We start from the raw sequence: 14495 nt of genomic DNA, 5'->3' as shown, positions 1-14495 counted from the left end.
AATCTATGAACCTGATGGATGAGATCAATCAGAGGAGAAACAGTTAAATTTAGCAAATACTAAGTTGTTCATTCAGCTATAGCAGTAAAGGTTTCTCACATGATGATATTCTGATTCACTCAATAACTGTTTTCTTACTAGCAGCTTTAGAGCTACTTAATGATGTCGTTATACCCACAAGACCACCTGTCAAAGAAGGGGAATACAATGAAAGTGATGAGGTGGTGGAGTGAGACGAGGAAGATACATTCATTAGAGACGCAAGAAGGCAGCTGGTGTTATTGGACATAAAAAGGAGGTTGGGGAGCCTTGTTAAAAGTTACGTAGTCTCCTGAAAGAATTACTGAACAAAACAGCAAAAAACTTTGGTGCTGTAGAAAAGGATTGGCAATTACAGACATCCTTTAATTGTACTTCAAATTAAGGAAGATACAGACAAAAGATTAAATCATGGTTTTAATCGGTACTAAGAAAAGACTCATTAAAAAAAAACCTTCCAGTTTCATTTCTTGAGACAGTGTGGGGTTCAGCGAGCAATTTGAATGGAGTCTGCAGGCTGGAGTTAATTATTTGCATTAGCATTTCAGATGGGCTTCCATGTAAATACCAGCTCTTTGGTGTGCTATGGACGTAGACAAAAAGTAAGCTAAATGCTTGATCTTCTTTATAGGATCCTAGATTATGTCATTTAATAAGTAGCCAACAGCATGAGGATTGAATGATACAGGCTTTTGAAAACAGCTCTGGGATCTAATTAACTGGGACAAATTATCCAAAGCAGCTTGGCAATGAGGAAGGAGGACAGACTCAGAGAGAAATGACAGATGGATGTGCAGAAAAAAAAGACAGAAAGACCTTTGCTGCTCCTGAAGGGCTCAGCCTAAAGGCCACTCTCACTCCACCAAAAGGGTTTTGCGTCATGGTTTTGTTAGTCATTATTATTTACGTGACACCTAAATGTCCATATTTGCGACTCCATATGTACAGAGCTTAATGCCAGATGGGTGATCAGACCCAAAAAACAGTAAGAAGTTTTAATGGTAGTTGGACATACGGCTGGGACTAGTCATTCTTGGTTTGCCCTCAAATTGTGCCCCTGTACCTAAGCTGTTTGTGGCTGTGTGGGGAGAACCTTCTGGAAGGGTGGGCCCTGAGGGCCAGCAGGCAACAGCCAATAGCCAGCTGCTGTAGGAAGTTGAGCCAATCAGAGTCAAGGTTATCCCCCCCAAATCCTGTGAGTGACAGAAGAGGTCAGGGACCTCCTGAGAGGTGGCCTGAAGGCCCCCGGAGAGGGGAACCCTGTCCCCTCCCCAGTCTGGTACTGGACTGCGGTGTCTCCCCGTGGGATGGGGAGGCCATGTCACACACTAATGCCAAACACATCTGTGACTAAAAGCATTTTGGGTATCTGAGCCCCTTTAGTCTGCTGTTGGTTTGGTCTCAAACCACGACACCCAACCCGTAGGTCTGAGAGACGTCCTGTTCCAACAGGCTGCTTAGAGCACCTGGCAAATAGCTGAATATATCGACGTTAATGGAGACTGAGGATAATCAGCAGCATACTGATAAACTAAGATGCATAAACTATGTGGTTTATGCATGCCTGGCGTGCACAAACATCACTTTAAATTCAGACAATGTAATCAGAAGTCAATGAGATCTCAGCCTTTTTGGGCCTGGCAGAAGGCACTTAGTGCTTCCCAGAACTTGATCATACACCACCCGGCATGTCCAGGCACTGACAATGAGTCTTACCTCAGCTTCAGCTCTTTCGTCTTTACTTCCACAAATACTCTAGCAAGCAAGCACACTTGTGAAATACCAAACCATCTGCTGATCTAACTTCCTTGGCTTTAGGGGAATTTCTTCCAGTAGAGAATTTGGCCAGGCAATGTTTGGCACATCCAGTCGTACATCAGCGTTGCAGGATTCTCACAGAAGTTTTCTGAAGTTGTGCCTTACAAATGCTCACCCCAGAGAGTCACAGTTACTGGCTCGGGAAGCAACCGCAAAACAATTTAGCCACAGTTCAGTCCACAAAGATGCAGGGCGTGCCTCTTTTTTGCACTGACAGATCTAAAACTGGATGCAATATTCCATGTGTGCTCTAATGAGTGCTGACTGATGACCACTTTCCTTGATCTACTGTGTTCCCGTTGATACAGCCCAGGATGTTGTTGACTTTCATTCCAAAAGAAAAATTGGAAAAGGCAACAAAAATAAGAGTCCACCATTTGTCAAAGATGAGTTCCCCTATCTTTCACAATCTCCACATATACAGCTAAATTTTTTAAACGTAACTATCAATAATTAACCAATGCAGAATAAGTAGTTTGCAAACACCATCTGCAAACTGAAATATCTGCAAATGTATGAAATGTACTGTACTCACAAAAAGCATAAAAGAGATAAAAATTCAATAAATAACTTCCTACAGAAGAGGTCATCCAGATGTACCAGAAATCAGAGCTTATAACAGCAATTTCCTGAATAACACATTGTTTTAATGGGCAAACACTTTATTTATACAATGACATTCTGACTTATATTGCTGCCCTCAGAAACATAGCTGTACAAACAGAATTGTTTCAAGAATGCAACTATGCAAAAACAGATTACTGTTCAATTCAGACTCCCAAAATACTTTTATTACCATTAAATATCTATTACTTGACTTCCATGAGATAGGTCAGTACAGTGAATGCCAAGATCCTGTGCATCTGCTTTCAGAAAGTCCAGCATCTACAAAAAATTAACCTTGCCAACAGGAAAAGGCAAAAGGGAATCACCATAGTTGGACAGTACATAAGCAAATAGTAAGACCATTTCTGAATGACATCTACATATTGGACTTACATCACTGCCTGTCATTTTCACAGTATTTGTAAAACTGTCATTTGTTTCAAAAGATCATTGCGAGGCAGAGAACTACCACTGACTCATGTTTACAAGAAATACCAAAAAGCTAAAGAATAAAGCCACAAAGAAACTTGGGCACCTGACTGACACTGAAATTAATCCCGCTTTAGTTACTGCCTAACTCTGGAGACCCCTAAGGTCTAAACAAGTGGGGTTTCTGCGAGTCAACTTTCCATCGAGTTTCTGCTTTAAATGGCTCCATCTTGGCATGGCTTGGCAGTTCTGTATCTATCTTCCATCCAAGCTTTCTCAGACTTTTAGGTACAAACCCTTAAATAGTCTAAGAACGTCCTTATCAATCCAAGATTCACTCCAAAACATGCTCTTATTGTCCTGCTCCTCTCATATGCAAAAAGTCAACAAGAGCATTCATCCAGACACTGACTTCTGGGTGAAGTTCTACGCTCCTCCAGAGGTAATGCAAAACTATTACTGAATCTATCTAATCTAGTCCATCAGTGACCTATGCTGTGGCACTTTGCTAGGACAGCCTTACTGCTTCCAGTGGTCATTCCGCTTGAGAGCAAACTTAGGCATCTCTGTACTGTGCCATTCACCAGTCAGTTGCAGGAGGACACCAGACATCTGTGACTGAGCAAGAAATTCAGGTCTCACAAGACTTGCATTAATGAGCTAACCATTTTATTTCATCCTGCTGCAGTTCTAGTTGCAAAATGCCAGTGTTTCTATTTCTATGACACTTCTTCAGAAAGCTAGGGGAGTGAGTCAAGTTTAAGTGAAAATGGTGTTTGATTGGGTTTGGGGTTTTTTCTACTCCTTTATTACTTTGGGGGAAAGAATTATTCTCAAAAAAAAAAAAAAAAAGATTAAATGGTGACTTTCATTAACAAGCTTTATGAAGCTTATTGTTAGAAACTGGGTATTTGTGCAGTGATTTCCCTTGATTACAATTACAGGAGCTAAGTTAGTTAATGCTAAGTAGTTGTCTGTGCTTTTGCCAAATAAGAACTATTTCAGAGCTATAATGGTTCCAGCATATTGTGTAAATGCATATTTTATTTAGATTTCTTATCCCAAGAGTTAAAAATATGTTTTCATTATAACATAATTTCTTCAGTCTATGCTATGGGCTATTAAAAATAAGTTTTACATGATTTAATTACTCTTTTGAGGTAATAGGTGCATAGAAAGCTTTAAAGCTTACTTTGCTTAAAAACCTTATATCTATATGATCAGTGTTGTGTGCATTGTCATCTCCCAAAGTACAAACCTTTATCTTTCAAATGTGAAAACCACCCCATTTGTTAATATAGTTGATATACGATATATGGCTCACTTCCCAAAAATCTAGTGAGGGTCTCTCCCTCTAAAAAATGATTTGTTTAGTAACCACTGACTGATAAGATGACAAGAATTTGGCCATCCATTTCAGAGCACTGTTCATATAATGTAACCATCCACATGTACTAGCCAAAGTCCTTCAATAAAAAAAGAGAAATAATGGAACCTAATGTTCCTCTTTTCATAATGATCCTTTAGGCCTCATCTACACACAGAGTTAATTACTTTAAACTGGCATAGGGAAAGCCTTGCCATCAGGCTTACAAAGGTAGGTAGCAATTTTTCATTCAAGTACATCTTTGTGGAAGAATTTACGATATTTCCTATCGTCAAAATCTACAAAAAAATGTTATGCTGAGGGTGTTTAACTGAATGAGGTTATTGCATTTAATTAAACCGACCCTAATATTGGGATAACTCTCCCCTATCTGTAGTTATCTAAAATGTAGGTGTCTACTGTAAAGTAATCGACTAAAGCTCTGATGTCAATGCAGAAAGATGAGACTCTTCAAAGGGTAATTAATCCTCAGCTAAGACAGGAAGGATGAATCACCCTCTGGAAATACCTTTTTCCATCAACAGTACTTTTTCACATCATGCATAATAAAACTGTGAAACTCATTACCACAGGATGCTGTGGAGGCCCAGACGAAAGGCACTAATGCATTTAAAAGCCCTAGACTAATTCACAGAGAATGGGTGCAGTAAGCAGATGGTCTGAAAATAGTCACCAGCTCAGGAAGTCCATAAACAATATATCTCGAAGGTGGCAAGTATCCCTTTGTATACTGCTTGTTTCTTATACTCTTCTCTAAACATCTGGTCCCAGCCCCTTCTGGAAACAGAATACCAGATTAGATGGTCTGTTGGTCCAACCCAGTGGGATAGCAATTTTGTTCTAAAGTTAACTCACGTCTTCAGACAACATGCATATTCCCCTTAAGAAAAGAAACCATGTGTACACAAATAGTAGGTATTTTTTCTTTATATAGAGGGATAATATTCTATTTAGTATTAAGACATTTTATTTTGCTCCAAGATACTTTTTGGTCTGAAATGTGGCTATTTTGTGTTAGCCAATAGATTCTCTTTACAAGCAGTAATTTGCAGAAAATTATTTCTGTATGTTCTAACAATAGTATTTCCTCCAAAAAGATCAAATAGCTTTGGATATAATGTGTTGAAGGTCAGAAAGAAAGAGCATCTTTTGAGTCTGAAAGCAACAAGATTGATAGATGCTGTAATGGAATTGAGGACTATTTGGTGAGAAACGTGTTCCAAATCCCTGAATCTCACTCTCCTTTTGTTTTTTATTCTTACCAAAGGACATGGTTCATGGCCATCCATGTGACGTGAACTTCTCATACCTGAGCCAATCCTTTGGGAGGCTCTGAAGACAAAATGCTATAAACTGAGCTGACTACAGCAGTGTCCCTGGGAGAGAAAAGTGGCTTTTAAAGTTACCTTCTTTCTTTAAAATATCATTGCCATTCTGACACTTCTGTTCAATAATCAGCAGATTATTTTTACACTGCAGGGGGGACTTTCTTCTGGCACACAACACTTTCTACTAAAGCCTCTTGGGTTTAGGTCCTAACACTACTCGTGACTTCAATTTGCTAATTGCATTGCCAGAGCCTTGCAGACACTAAAACATTTGTGGGGTAGGAATTAGTTGTGAAAATATATCCCATGCCTTTTTCCAACTTTGCCCAATGATCGTATTCCTCTTCATAACATTTGTCAAGGCACTGAAGCTACTGTAGGATCCAGGAAATACATCTGCTTATTTTGTCTCAAACTCTGCTGGTCAAATAGATAGTTATTCAATCCTAGATGAGTTTCTATGGTAGGTGAAGCCATTTCATTAATATGGGGTACACGCAATAACCAGAGGCATCCTATCCTCTCGGTAACTAATTACTTTCCCACAGAAAGGCAGTCAGTGTGACTTTGTAGCTTACAGAGAAAACTCTGTGTTCCAGTAGTAAACACTTTAAATCACATATAGAAATTATACCATATAAATCTCATATTAATTGAGGCAGCACCCTGCATTTTCCATACAGTGAGGCAGGATTGGTGACAACTGATCAACACAGAAGGGAAAGAACAGGGATTTGTAGGTCTAGATTGGGACTAAGAAGAGTCAACACAACTCAGCAAACTTCTCTGAGATTAAAGAGTTAACTGTGTAATTGGGAATGAATAGCAATTTGCAATGTATACAAGGAGTTAAATTAAGTTAGAACACTTCATTTCAAATGTAATTCCTTTCTACTGTGGATCGGTTTGTGTGCTGTAATTCTGAAAAGAAACGTTGACTTGCTCTCACCTTTCTAAGACCTTTTCACATTTTTTGGTTAATTTTGTTTGGCTTGTCAAACACATGAAGGCTGGATTATTAATAATATTCTAATGTGGCAGGTGCATATTTGTGTGTGGGAAGGTGTCGTTTTAAAGTGACAGCTGAACCTTTTGCTGAAATATAAGGTTTCCTCCCAGGAGAAAGTGATCTTATCTCTTCTTTTTTTGCTGGCTATGGTATGCTATATGATAGAAGATGTTAATATTAGAAGTGGAACAGATGGCTCAGATTGAGATTGGGGGCACAGCTACAACTCAGAGATGGGGAAACAGATTCAAAAAGGAGCCGACAAGAGCAGAAAATTCAATTAAAAGGTTCATTTTGAGGAAGCAGGTGTGTGGGTTTTATTATTGAGACCTCCACATTCTCATTTAGAGTAACCCATTTATGAGGCTTGTTATGAACTTGTCTAACCCTGTTGCTGGCATTTTACTATCTATGCGTACTTGAAAGGAATTTTAAATGTCATTGGGTAGCTCTTGCTCTCCCTTCCTCTTTGGTTACATCTGAGAATCTGACAGCTCTATTTCACTGGAAGGGCTGACAAACCTGTGATTCTCATTAGGCACAGCAACGTAGAGATGCTTTGGGATCTTTCTGAATGGACAGCTATACAATAACTCAGTCCTGTATAGCTGCCATTGTTATTAAGCATAGGAAGTGCCCAAACTGATGTTTGACAAATTTTCAGCAACATCACAATGTGGCATAACTAACATATAAAATTCATATCTTCCTAAGAACAGATTGTGTATGGCTCTCTACAAGGTTCAGTTGCTTTGTCCTGACCCCTAAGACTCTCCTAGGCACTACTCTTGCTAACGTATTATTCAAAGCTTTTAAAAAGATAGGACTGAAGACCAACTGGCTTACTGAGTCTAAACTCCATAGCCAAGAAACCGGATTATATGACCTGTTTCATAAAATAACCCAAAGTCCATCTTAAATTCAGCCAGGAGAGTTTTGCCCTAAATTAAATGTCATTTAAGAACCTCACAGCTCTTAAAGCCTTGTTCTTATTCTCAGCCCAGCTTTATGCTGTTTGCTAATTCCATTCTGCTTTCCACTGCTTCCAGACAAGCTCCTTCCACAGGTGTTTCTGTGTTCACAGTTATATCTCCTTGCACGCTGTCCCTAAATGTTGGGAGTTTCTTTTTAATCCACATAAAAGTACCCGATGCAGCAGTGTGTAAAGTAAATCCTCTCCTCCTAATCCCTTTCCCTTCTCAGACTGTCATCCCCACAAGCAGAACCTACATGTTGCTTTTACAGCAGATCCTGAAAGTAACTAAATGTGGATTCTGGAGGGCTAAGGAGAGAAAAAAGTCCAAGGCGTAAAACTCCTTCCTAAGAATTACTTACCAGCATCCTTATTTGAAACAGAAATGGTCTGTGATGGCGGGAGCATAAAAGATAGCACCATGTACCTGATATATGCATTGCACTTCTACACTGAATCAGAACTGAGATACACGCACAGGAAAATCAGGAGGGCAGGAAAACAACTGTCTTTGTATCTCTTCACATAAAGCACTGTAATCTCATCCTTCAATTCAGGCAAAGCTCCCAAATCCACATTCATAGTTGCTGGTCCAGATTCACTAGTGTCACCTAGCTGGTTTATGGTGCTCCTGTGACCTGAACCAGCTGTGCAGCCAGCTTTATCATATCGCTCTCCAGTACACAGCAGGGCAACCCATATCCAACCCGTGTAATTGTTTCTGGAAGACAACTCAGTCTGATGAAAAATCTGAAGATACACCTCATCTAATTAGATTTTTACCTGGATCACAACTCATGTTGAATCATGAAACACAAGGGGACTTGTCTCAACTCCTTGCCTCAAGATGACTGTTCTGTAACATGGTGAATAATTGTCTGTCTCCCAGACACCAAATGGCCCAGCAGAATTAAAACAGGTTCAGGCTTTCCTCAAAATTCTAACACTTGTGATGGAAAAACAAACTAAAAGTTGTCTTAAAACTAGTGCATCGATATTTTTTAAGTTGTTCAAAACCACACAAGCTGTGTCCTCTCAACCAAGCAAAGCAGTCCATGCCCTTTAATGATTTTTGACTGCTTGTTAAATCAAAGGTGCAAATATGAGTCCTTTGACACCAAGTGCATTCGTGTCAGTCTGTAGAAATGTCACACGATGATGGTACAAGCTGTTAAGACAAAGTGATTGACACATCATCTTAACTACCCTCTCAGGTACTCTTTCTGAGACAATCAATTTGGTGTTCTATCTCATTAAATTTCACTATTTTGGTACCTTATATTAGTTGAAAGAGACAGTCTACAGTGTCCTTGAACTGAAGGTATTTAAAGATCATTCTCACAGACAGGAATTCTGATCAGATAAGAGTCAGACCTGCTGCAAGCTGTCAAAAGGAAGAAGAAAAAGTGAAAGAAGATTATCCACCACATAACTGGCTGAGGGACACTGAAATCTTCAAAAGGGTGCTAAGTCCTTTTTATATGATATTAGACAGAATCCAGCAGCAGCCAGTAGTCAGTGTAAGGAATGACACAGGCATGCTATGAAAACCAAAATGTGCTGGCATATAAAGGCATTACAGCAGCAAGGCTAAGCTTATTGCTCTGCTGCTTCTCTACTTGCTAATAATAAATTACCACATTAATAATCCTTTATACTTATCCTATTGGAGATTATATGATTACTGATAAAACTTTTAACTCCATTAGCAACACTACACTAATTGCATTAACTGGCATAATAAAGTTAACATATAAATACAGTGTCCTTGATACACACATGGTAAGATTGCACATCTCATTAAGATTAATATTGTTACAATAATGTCACACTATTTTTATCCAAGGCGGTATTACCAAACAACCATGACTCCCTGACTTGAAGTCTTAAAATTTAATATTAGGTAACAGGATTAAACCAGTCTTTTTCAGATGCAAACGTAAAGGCAAATTTAGAGTTGGTTTTATATAAATCAGAAGTTAATCAAGCAAGGCCAATTTAAGTCCTACGAGATCTTCTCTTTGAAAGAGACTGTACCAATGTAAATGGCCCTGGAAGCCTGAAACAGCAGATCAGGATTTGTTAGTCTAAGCAGCCGGCAAACACCAGTTTCCTCATATTTCTTCTCAGTTCTACATGACCTCTGACAAACAGCACTATCTCATTCTGTACTCACATCTACTGTGACTTGCAGGAGACCTTAATCAAACCAGGCTGTGGACTAGAAGGAAACTGAGACAGTAGCAAACCCAGTTTTTTTCTACACTGCCCTCCCACCATAAAAAAATAAAGAGCACTGAGTTTAGCATAAAATCTGACCCACAGGCAAACATTTAACAGGATGAGTGTCGGAATGGAGAGGGAAATGTACATCAAAGCCAAACAAGCAAAGATTGTCTAATAATTAAGCAGTAGCTTGTGAATAAGCAGCAGGGATATAACAGTAGAGTTTGGTCAAAGGAAGAGGTGACAAAGATTATGGGGTCCAGATTACAATGTCCTGTCACGATTCTTGATTCCACACCCGCAGTGGGGACAGCTCTACCCCAGACACCCGCCAGCTCTGGGCCAAGGTTGTCCCGTCCTCAGTGCGTGGGCCACTCACAGCTTGCTCTGAGCCACACGAAGCTCATGCTTTGAACGTAGGAGCCGAACACAAGAGCTCAGGCATCCTCATTCTCGGCACGAGCAGAGCATTTGGGTTGTTTCTGTGAATACTTGTCCTTGCGCTGCAATTCCTCCTTTGGTAAAACGAGAAAGCTAGCGCCTCTTTACCTCGTAGCAGTGTTGTGAGTGGACTTGCAATATGGATTGCAGGTGCCCAGATGCAACTTCTCAACAACAAAAGTGCTGAATAACCAGGCAAGAGAAATACTGCTTCCTTTGAGGGCAGCCGCATTTCTAGCTGAATATTCCCTTAAAACACATGAACTTTTTGGCCTGCCAAATAGCTGCACTAAAGCAGTGAAATTTCTTTCACTAAAGCTCTGAATGGAACAACATTAAAATCCAATATTTATTCATTTACAGCACAGTAATTTGATATGTAATAAGCATTAAGGTAAATATAATTCTGTAGCTGACGAATCTAAACTTTCCTCTGTAGCTCAGATCTCTGGGGGAGACATGATACTTGACATTTAATTTGAAAAGCAAGGTAGCCTGATGGAGAAAAAACTTTTCCATGTTGATAGTAAAAACGCATTGGTGCATTTTATTTGATATGGTGGATTTGCTTAGCTTTATTTTCACATTTTAATAAGCTCACCTCATAAAAGTATAATGAAAATAGAAAGATCATCTATCATAAGAATGGATGGGTACAGATTTTTTCTCTGGATTCTTGTGTAGAAGAAAGTTTTCTTCCTAATGATAACAATAAATGTAAATTGAACAGTATGAAATTACCTAAAACATCACAAGTTGCTAAAGGGAGATGATGATGCCTAAATGCCAATACTAGATTAATCAAAGAAACTGAATTTTCATGATGCATAATTCTAAGATGACAATAACATCATTTTCGGTTTGCAGTGTTAAATACTGTAGTGTCGATACAATATGCCATTCATTGGCAAAGAAAACGTTGTTCTTGAGGTACAAATCCTATCTTTTTTGATATGGGCAAGTGAAGTTGGCCCTTACAGGTGGAACAATTTCACATCCACCTGAGTAAGAGACAGGACACATAACACATGGAGAATCTTAGTGCAGTCTCGCCAGTAATTATGGGATGGCCCCATCAGGGATCCTCAGCAGGGTAAGTCAAATTGAAGAGAAGCTACCCGGTCTGCACAGCTGTGTTTACCCCTCACTTTGTTCCTCTGAGCTCCCTTCTCCCTTTGGACTGCCTTATCCCATTTTCATTGCCAGCAAGCAGAAAAGACCTCCTCTCCCTTTTACAGAGGGGGACCAGAGGCACAGAAAGAGCCTGGGACATCTGCTTTCGTGCTTAGCCGAGATCAGGAGTGCACTTTTGAAGTGACCCTCCTGCCTGTCCCCACCGAACCATGCATTGCTTCTCAGTCTTCAAAAGCACAAATGGGATCTGTTTCTATTGAAAGCAAACCAATTGGACTGCTCCAGGAACATACTTAATGTGTTCAGACCACTAACTGGTGTTCAGTCCTTGGGACAAGGGCAGAGTACTGAGTACAAAACCCCAGAGTGCGGTCATCCCATCCTCAGCCTCAGCTGTGTCAATCCACGGACCCACTCCTACTGCACCCCTGCAAACAAACTGACCCTTGGATTATTCTAATATATATAATTATACTGACACCGTGGTTTAAATCCTGCTTAGAGGATTTAACAATAGCTCCAGACATTACCACAGCCACAGGGACCCCAGCTAGAAGTAGTAATTCTAGCTGGAAATATTACCCTCAAATAGTCACATGTGCCAACGTACCGCCTCTAGACTCTCCATAGGTAAGAATTTCACTCCAAAAATACTGCTCAGAGATCATATTCTAAGGAACTACTTCTTTCCTTGTGTTCATATTGCCTTTATATTATATTGATTGACACTCTGGGGTTTTTTCAGTGTAGCAGTAATACAAATCCAAGCTTCTTATAGGAATCACTTGAGCTGATGAATAGAAAATGAACTGTCATCTGCAGGAAGATCCAGTAACTCCTATTGTTGTCTTTTAACGGAAAAACAAGACTTTTCTTGATGATCCGATTAGAGAATCTCCCTCTTTTGGGAAATGAAAAAAGTCTATAATCTCTTACCTCTTTGTTAGGTATAACTCAGTATGGAAAATTAAGGGAAAATGGACTGAGCACATTCAATTTCTATGCCTCAGTTTAATGGAATAAATATATAACAGTTGGATTTAATGATGGTTGTACCACTCCTACTCACAGTAAGGACTGTTGACACATTTAGTCCTTCTATCTGTAAGATAAGATGGCCTGCGATGGCCAGTGCTGTACTCTGACAATGTCAAATCAATAACTCCACCATCACAAGGATTGCAGGTGTTGGTTGATGAAGCCTCCTCATTCACCCCTGTTTCTCAGCATGACCCCTGTATGCAGAGTAGTGCTAGGGTTGCATCTTTCTTCTGCCTGCAGTGTCACATCAGCTCAAGAGTATGTGTGAGGGCATTCGTGATGTCTTTTAGTGACCAGCCGCCAAACAGCGCAGAGGACAGCATTTAGAGTCAAACTTGAGAATCTTTATACCAAGGTGGCATTAATGTCCTGCTAACATCTAGGTCCAGCTGCCTCCCCATCTCTGGTCCCCAGTTGGGAAGAACAGGTTCAACTACTGCTGTAAGGAGAAGGGTAACAATGCTTCAGCAGACAGAAAGTACTGGGGTTCAAGAGCAAGGAAGGGTGTATGAACTGAGGAGTGCTGACAGATACAAAAAGAGACCCTATATCTAAACTCTAACCTCTGATCACAAGTGTATCTCATTTATGTGTATATGAGCTGCAGTGCTCTTTTTCCCAGGCACTGTCCGAGTTGTCCTCATCAGCCATTTCTCAGCAGCTCCTAATTATTCCTCACCTACTATGAACTTCTCCCTAATTACTCTTTCCCTGTCTCTCCAGGGGTTCTGCAAGAATGACAACGCCATTTGCAAATCTGAAATGACTCTGAGCTCTAAAGTTAACCTTTTGTGCACTTCTCTGTTCCTCCAAGGTTTTTACCTTCTTATGAAGTCTAAATTTGAAAATGCATCAGCAAAGTCAGTTAACTAAAGACCACTCTTCTCAAGTTGCCTTGAGGATGGAGAGGTAGACTGTAAAAGAAGCCTTGGAGAAGTTGACTGCATTGTTGTTATATTTAGACTGAAAGAGTGTCGGTAAATGCTCATTTCTGTAAAAAGGTCACAGAAACCAAAATGCCAAGAGGTCATTGACCTTCCTCTAAACAGCTTCTCTAACCACTTAACCTTGCAAAGGGAAAAGTCTCTCAGGACTAATCACTTCCTTCTATTGCATCTGTCCATATGTCTCATTCTCAGTTCCTTTTCAGACCTAAGTTTCTTAACATCACACTTGTCTTTCTCCCCAGAGTGACACTGACAGGGAAGATACCCGGCTACATCCATCCTTCTCCCCTCACTTAATGAAGAGAAGAGCTTTGGAGATCCCATCGCCCTTGCTACTGCTCAGGAACAGCAGTAAGATTTACTTCAGTCCTTCCTGCTTCACTGCTTCCACTTTAATTGGATCAGGTCCACTGAGTCTTTTTCCTAGGATGAGACCAAAATAATTTGTTTACTCTAAACGGATCAAGCTGTACTCCTGCATGCTATAAGCAGTGCCATCATAGTTTGGCTGGGTTTCTTCCTCATGTTTTTCTGGACTAGAATACTACTGACAATCATTTCAGCTGCTGCCAGTCTTTCTGGCAGCCCATGATCCTTCTCCTCAGGCACCTTTTGCACACATGATGCGTGAAGGAAATCTCCTGAGCCCCCATCTTCTGCACGGACCATGGAAAGCGATTCCGTTGCCATTCTTTGTTTCTATTCCTATTCTTTTTTACTTGTTCTCTCATTGTTCTTCATTGACTTTCATCTGCCAATATCTGAACTTAACAGGCAGATACTGCTGAATAAGTAACAGACAGCCAAGGAGCAAGCTTGTATACAGGATCCCTTCTGTTTACTCTGAGCAACCCAATTAACCCCCTCTCCAAGACGAAGGCCAGGGGCAGTCTGGGAGATCTTTCCCTGCAAGCACAGCTTCCACATGGCAGTACAGGTGACATTGCACCAGCTTTGGTTCCCCCACCCTAGAGTCTTCCAACAGTACTTCAGCAGGGTCCCCTACTCTCAAACTTCCTCACAGGCTCTCATGATATGTAGCACACAGCCTCGGTGTCATCCTATGAAAACACCATTCTGGCTATAACACAGCTCTCATATTGCTTCTGACATTTTA

This window comes from Haliaeetus albicilla, chromosome 20 (genome assembly GCF_947461875.1).
Source record: "Haliaeetus albicilla chromosome 20, bHalAlb1.1, whole genome shotgun sequence".
Taxonomy (NCBI): domain Eukaryota; kingdom Metazoa; phylum Chordata; class Aves; order Accipitriformes; family Accipitridae; genus Haliaeetus; species Haliaeetus albicilla.
Note: the sequence above shows the minus strand (reverse complement) of the source record.